The 6,969-nt window shown below is 46.8% G+C and overlaps 2 pseudogenes; one reads left to right on the top strand and one right to left on the bottom strand.

The window, feature by feature from the left end:
* Positions 1–1,449: 1,449 nt before the first annotated feature.
* LOC116100207 lies at positions 1,450–1,556 on the bottom strand (annotated as a pseudogene).
* Positions 1,557–5,528: 3,972 nt separating this feature from the next.
* On the top strand, positions 5,529–6,744 carry LOC116099948 (annotated as a pseudogene).
* The last annotated feature ends 225 nt before the right edge of the window (positions 6,745–6,969 follow it).

Below are 6,969 nucleotides of genomic sequence, written 5' to 3'. Positions count from 1 at the left end.
TACCCTCCTGAGTGCTGCAGCCAGTTAGGGACATGGCCAGTTCTCCCACTCAATCCTGAGGCCAGCTTTCTCATCTGCCATAGATGATGAAAGAGGGGAGGAGGGTGTCTCTGCTTCTTATGCTCCAGTGCCCAGCAGACAAGAAGCAGGGCCGATCCCCCACATCCCCCACACCCAGAGCCAACTCTACTATGCTGACCAGGCAAGGTGCAGGGCCTGCTCTCCCACCTTTGGCAGCAGGTGGGAGGCAAGGCCAGCTTTCCTGCTCTCATGAGCCCAGAGAAGCTCTCCTGCATGCTATAGGTGGCTACAGACTAGGGTGGAAGTCACTGCTGCATGGCGGACAAGAGCCAGCTCATCCACACTCATGCCCTCTGGGCCATTTTACCCACAATCCCCACATCTAGGTCCAGCTCTGCTGTGCTACCCAGGTGAGGTGCAGTTCTTGCTCTTCCAAGCACTGCAGCTGGTGAGAGACAGGGCCAGCTCTCCTGTTCTCGTGTCCCCAGGGCCAGGTCTCTTACCTGCTGCAGATGGTGAGGGCTAAGTACAGAGGAGTGTACCTCTCTCCCATCCACACTACCACAAGGACACCTGTGATAGAGCCAGCTCTACCATGCTAGCATCCTCAGGGACAACTAACCCCCAACTCCTGCAATGTTTGGGCCCCTGAGTACTGTGGGTAGGGTCCGCTCTCCTGCTCTCAGGCCTCTAGGGTCAGCTCTCCCACAATTCCCAGGTGAAAAGTGGAACCAGTTCTGCATGGTTCTCAGACATCAACATGTCCCCAGTGGCAGCCAGACCAGGGACATCTGCTTGCTCTTAGGTATAGTGACAGATCCCTGCTGCTGCAGTCTTGAACCCAGATATGGCCCTCAGTGTCAGCACAGGACCCTACAATGATGCCAGGTGACATCACCAGCTACTCACATCAGGCTGTTCCTCACTACCCTTGAGTCTCCAGTTCTGCCTCTCTTGGTCCTGCCCACATCCTTCTGTTTCTCTTTCTCTTCCATTTCTCCACCACCTACTTGGTCCATTTAATGGTGCCCGGGGAGGGGGTGTCTCTGAGTGTCTGGGGGTATTTCAGGTGGTCTCAGGAGTGCTCTGCTCTGCTCATGCATTATGGTGCCTGGCAAGGGTCATCTTGGGTATGGTGTGTCTCCCCCAGGCCTGGCCGCTGGACTGATATTCTCCTTAGGTGTGTCCGGGCCCTATGATGCAAGTGTTGTGGTCATTTCAGGTTCACTCCTCTACAGGCCCACCTGAATGTCCATCTGTCTTGGACTCACTCCTGCTTGGTGGGGTCCTTCCAGTCTCTGGCTTCCTTTCCATTCTGGGAACCTGTCCAGGCCTGCCAGGCATCAGAGTCGTTTCAGGCCAGCTCCTTGTCCAGGTCCTTGGTGACAAACTGGTGGTCTTCTTAGGCTAGCTTTTTTTTTGGAGGGGGGTGTTAGGCTATTAATCATTCATAGGTCAACACACTTAGCATAGGCAGCTTCTCCCCTCTGCCACCCTATTACGTATATGTGACGTACCATGCCTCTAGGGGCAGGGCCTTTTGTTGTTCTGAGGTCTTTAATGTGTATCTCTGCTTTGCATGGCCTGGTAGTACTCACTCAAGCTGGGCTTAACTATGATGCAATCTGGGCTGGAGAAATGGCTTAGCGGTTAAGAGCACTGGCTGTTATTCCAGACGACTAGGGTTCAATTTCTAGCACCCATATGACAGCTCAAAACTGTAACTTCAGTTCCAGAGAATCTCACACCCTCATACAGGCAAAACACTAATGCACATGAAATAAAAAATAAAAATTAAAAAAAAAACCCAAAACTTTGAAGCAGTCTGGCACAGCTTCCTGAGTGGCCCAGATTATAGGCTTGCTGCCTTGCTCCCTGCTTTAACACATTCCTCTGACTCCTTGTCTCTGTCTCTGACTCTGTCTCCAGTGTTTCCTACATCCTTCATTATCACTGAACTTGTGAAGGTACAGAAGGTGCTCTTGACGTCCTGAGCTTCCTGCCTCTACACTCACAGCCACACTGGTCTATGTGTTGCTGTCCATCAAATCCAAGCTGCTGTGCACAGTGGATGAGCACTCTGCAGACTGACCTGAACCTCAGCCCGTGATGTCCCCGTTGCTCGTTTCTATTGACAGCTCTTCACTGGGTAGCTCATATTGCCCACTATCCTTTGAAAAATGCTACTGCTTGTTGAAAAACATACTTTAAAATGACCTCAGTACTGTGGGGTCATTTACCTGGCCTCTTAGCCTCTGGCTGAGGCTGCCTCTTGTCCTTACAGTGCAGGAACGGTTGGTTGGTTGAGGACTGGCTGGGACACTGCACTGGGATCTTTGTGGATTGTTGAATGTGAACAAAGTGAGTTTTCCTTTACATTCCTATGTTTCAGTTTAGATGTTTTTGTTTTCTGGATTTAGACGAACTCTCTCTTCCTGTCCTTGCTTGGTTTGAAGTTTGATTGGGAGAATTTTTTTTTAAAGATTTATTTATTTTATGTATATGTACCCTATAGCTGGACAGATGGTTGTGAGCCATCATGTGGTTGCTCTGGCCCTGTTCACTTCAGCTCAAAGATTTATTTATTTATTATATGTAAGTACACTGTAGCTGTCTTCAGACACACCAGAAGAAGGCATCAGATCTCATTACGGATGGTTGTGAGCCACCATGTGGTTGCTGGGGTTTGAACTCAGGACCTTCGGAAGAGCAGTCAGTGCTCTTAACTGCTGAACCATCTCTCCAGCCCCATGAATAGGAGAATTTTTATTTTTATTATTAATTAGATTTTTTTACTCAGTTTTAAAATGTCATATTTTATATGGTTTTATTCCTTTCACTATATTGGAATGTTAATTTATATTTACTATACAATATGAGCAATCTCACAGTGACATTTCCATACATGTACAGGAAGAAATTTGACCACATTCCCCTGATCACATTGCCTCTTCCCCCGCCCCTTCTGTGTTTCTCTTTTTTTGTTCACACCCTTACTTTCCAAGTACAGGCCAAGTCACATCAAGACCTCCTGTTCAGAGGACTGACAGACCATACTGGATGGTCTCTTAAGGGAGGACACCAATGTGTCTCTGCTTTAACAGAAAGCCCCTTCCTAGCTGGTTACCTTAGGATCTCTCAGGCACTTCATAGGTCACGACTCCATGCAAGGGTCGAAGGCAGTGCTCGGATCCCGTTCCTTGCTGCTAGCTGTGGAAATAGGCAGCTGAAAAGGACTGGAGGACAAAACAAATGTAAGTCTAAAAAGAGCGAGCTTTGTACTTCCAGGAGGGACTTTCCTGGGTGGGACATACCATAGCTTGTCATACCATATGGTATGGGACATACCATAGCACCTGCTCGGGTCCCTCTGACTGCAGCTGTCATCCCATGGGTTATCTTTTGTCTTACGGAGGCGAATGTGGCACTAAAGCTAGTGTGTTATCGGGCACAGGAGGTGGGGGGAAATAATGATACTGAAAGCAAAATTATCAAGCCTGTGCCCTTGGGTTCTGCTGGCCAAAGAGCTCAAAGAACATGTCCAGGGACAAAAACTGCCTAGTGGCGGAATGGTCTGCCAAGCATTCTACAGAACCCCTCCAAACACATGTCCGTTTGGGAAAGCAGAGGGGGACTTTATGCTGACATGGAGTCTCCCAAAATATCCAAACCCAGTCTTGAACAAAACTCTTCCTCCAATCCCGATCTTTTCATCTGTTGGTGGAGAGGCAGTGGGGAGCAGAACCTTCATGGTCCAGCAACTAAGCCCTTTTCAGTTTCCTCCCTGTTTTCCAAGGTGTTGCTGAGGAGGGAGGGTCTATCCTCTGTGACTTTCAAAACTCAAATATCTGATTGGCGAACTGGCAAGTAGGGCTTTGGTGCCCATTCTGGACAGTACCTGTGTCTGATTGGTGGTTTAGCTTGTTAGACTTGCTAGCCAGTGCTTAGTGTGGAATGTGGAGACAGGTGCTGCCTCCAGATGACAATGGACATTTTATTTAGAGAGAATGACTTCCTTGACCTCTGCTAAACTGCAGCTCAGTGCCTTTGGTATCTGTCACATAGCTGGTTCTGGGTGGGTCCTGTGAGGTCCCTTTAATGTGTAAAATTAATGACTTGTAGTGGGAGGTGACATCAGCTTACCTTCAAGTGCATGGAAATGGCTGACCACAGTCTTCACACCAAAGTTATGTCACACTCACCTGTGTCTATGCCCGTCTAACAATGACCATTAAAATTTTAAGCATATCTACAAAGATCATGTAGAAAACAAAAGCAGTCCTTTCTGCTCTTTTGTTATCTTTTGCTTTTTAAAAATCTTCTTTAAAACTTTAAAAATATTTTTATATTTTTACTTTTTATATTATTTTATTTTATATTTTTATTTTATCTTATTTTATTTTTCATCTTTTTGCTTTTTGGTTTCATGAGACAGGGTCTTCTGGAGCACAGGCTGGCCTCACCATCACCTTGTAGCCAAAGATGGCTTTAAATGCTAATCCTCCTGCCTTCACATTCATAAATTTCATAATTACTGTGGGCATCTATCTATATGAGACTCTCCTGACTTTCACTTTGTCTCATGACTCTCAGCTGTTCTGGGTGGACTCTCCTCAGGCCGGCACAGTTAAGTTGATCATGTCTAGATGGGTAGTATGTCTGTGTCTGTGTCCTGCCAACTCCCTCTTCAAACTTCAACCCCAGCACAGCAGTAGTAAGGTTTGGGGACTCATAAGCACTAGAGACTTGCTACAGAGCAGAATACATCACCTTTAGAAAGGGCTTGATAGCCATCTGGAAATACATACACAGCATGATGTTAGAGTTAGAAAGCAGCCCTGCGACACAATCAATCTGTTGGTCTCTTGCTGTGCCAACATCCAGATGCACATAACATAACTGGGCTTTTTAAAAAAACCAAAACTCTCACTACATCTACCTGTAGTTTCACTTCCAGGGAATTGATGCCCTTTATGACCTTCAAAGGTCATATAAATAAGATTATATAGAATATCTTTATCACTACTTTAAATGACATACAGTACCTTTGAGTGTGCTGTATGGGTGTCCTTAGAGGCCAGAGGTGGGGGATCTCCTGGAACTGGAGTTGGGGGATTGACCTGGGTCTTGAGAACCAATTGCAGGGTTTTTTTTTTTTTTTTTTTTTTTTTTTTGCAGAAGCAGCAGACCTTCTGGACTCCAGAGCCAGCTCCCCAGCCTGGACACTGTGGGTTTTGGGGTGTCTGTTGTCTTATCCACTTCTCTTGAACCTCATTTTCTTGGTGCCTTGGCTCATGGTGCTTGCTGATCAGATGAGAAGATGGTTGTCTTTTCCAATGAGCAGCTCTCACTGTTTCTGATCCTTTGTTGTGTTCTTTCCACAGTTTGCAGTTGGTCCCTGTTGACTTCTACATCATAGTTTGTGGCTACTGCTTTAGCGGGTGCTTTGTTCTTCTCTTCCCAAGCATTCAAAGATTAGGTTGTCTGACATATTTCTGACCTTTATTTTCTTATCTTTTTGATGTAGGAATTTGTAGGTATAAGCATTCTTTTGGGCCTGATTTTTAATTTTTTTTTTTTTAAATTTCTCATTGCAAGTTTGGTTCTATCTAAAGTTTGGATATTAAGGAGGGCAGGATCATGGAGCATGACCTGGAGACCTGCTACTCTGTCAAGGAGAACTTCACTGATGATTAGAAGATGATGATGATCCTGGGCAAAGAAAACTTTTCAGTGATCAAACTGGCCTACCAGGTGCGCACACTGACCTGTGTGGCTGTAAAACTTCTTAGGAACACCAAGAAGTACGCCTCACTTATCACAAGGACGTCATCATTATGAAATCCCTTACCCATCCTAACATTATCAAGCTGTTTCATGTGTCTAGATGAGAGAGACTACCTACCTGGTGGTGCAGCACGCCTCAGAGGGAAGGCTACTATACCACATCTAAGGGTGGGGGGTCTTTAGAGGAGAGGGAGGCTCGGAGGATGCTTGCCCATATTCTACAAGCAGTGCATTGCTGCTGTGGCTATCACATTACCCATGGAGACATAAAAGCCAACGGGGTTTTGATTGTCTGCAGTAGGAACACTAAGCTGTGCGATTTTGGCCTGGCTGCTAAGTGATTCCTGAGCAGAAGCTGGTGGATTTCTGTGGTATGCTGTCCTACTATGCCCCAGAATTCTTTGAAGCTGAGGAATATGAGGGCTGTTCCACTGATATCAGGAATTTAGGGGTCCTCCTCTCCTCACAGTGGCCGGGCACTTGCCTTTCGGAGGCAGGTCTTTTGCGTGGAAAGAACACAACAAAGGATCAGGTGAGGTGGTAGATCATGGCTGCAAACTTCAACATTCCTCCTTATGTTTCAACCAATATTTTCAATGTCACCTTCGACCTGCTGATGATCAGCAAAAGGCCCATCATCCACCAAACCATGACATGCCCCTTGCTCAGGGACAATGAGGCATGCATACAATCTACTTCAACAGAGAGTTACCCAGGCACTAGAGCCCTGGCATTGTCAGGACCATGAGAGTCATGGGGCAGAAGCCTGAAGAAATCATCGAGCCTCTGAAAGAGCAAAAATGCAATGAGGTGATGGCAACCTGCCTGAGTCTACAACACATGTCACCCAGGGGAGACGGCTCCCACCACCAAGGGAAAGCCCTGAAATGCATGCAGCCAGGCCTGGAAGATCTTCACTCCTTCCCTGCTTCCTAAGGAGAGTTTCTGAGCCTCTACACTCTACCTTCACCTCCTCCTCACCTTCATCTAAACTCCAGGAGAAGGAGGAGAAGAATTCCAGATGGGGGCAGAAGACATGCTCTGTGCTGCCAGCCAAAGAGGACCCATCCTCCCTAGCTCTCCCACCTGGACTGTCCTGTGACTGACTCCCTCATGGGCAGCAGGTTGGAAATCTGCTTACAGAATTTCTCACAGTCCGAG

This window comes from Mastomys coucha, unplaced genomic scaffold (assembly GCF_008632895.1).
Source record: "Mastomys coucha isolate ucsf_1 unplaced genomic scaffold, UCSF_Mcou_1 pScaffold20, whole genome shotgun sequence".
Taxonomy (NCBI): Eukaryota; Metazoa; Chordata; class Mammalia; order Rodentia; family Muridae; genus Mastomys; species Mastomys coucha.
The sequence above is the reverse complement of the archived record's forward strand: the minus strand, read 5'-3'. Positions and strand labels throughout refer to the sequence as shown.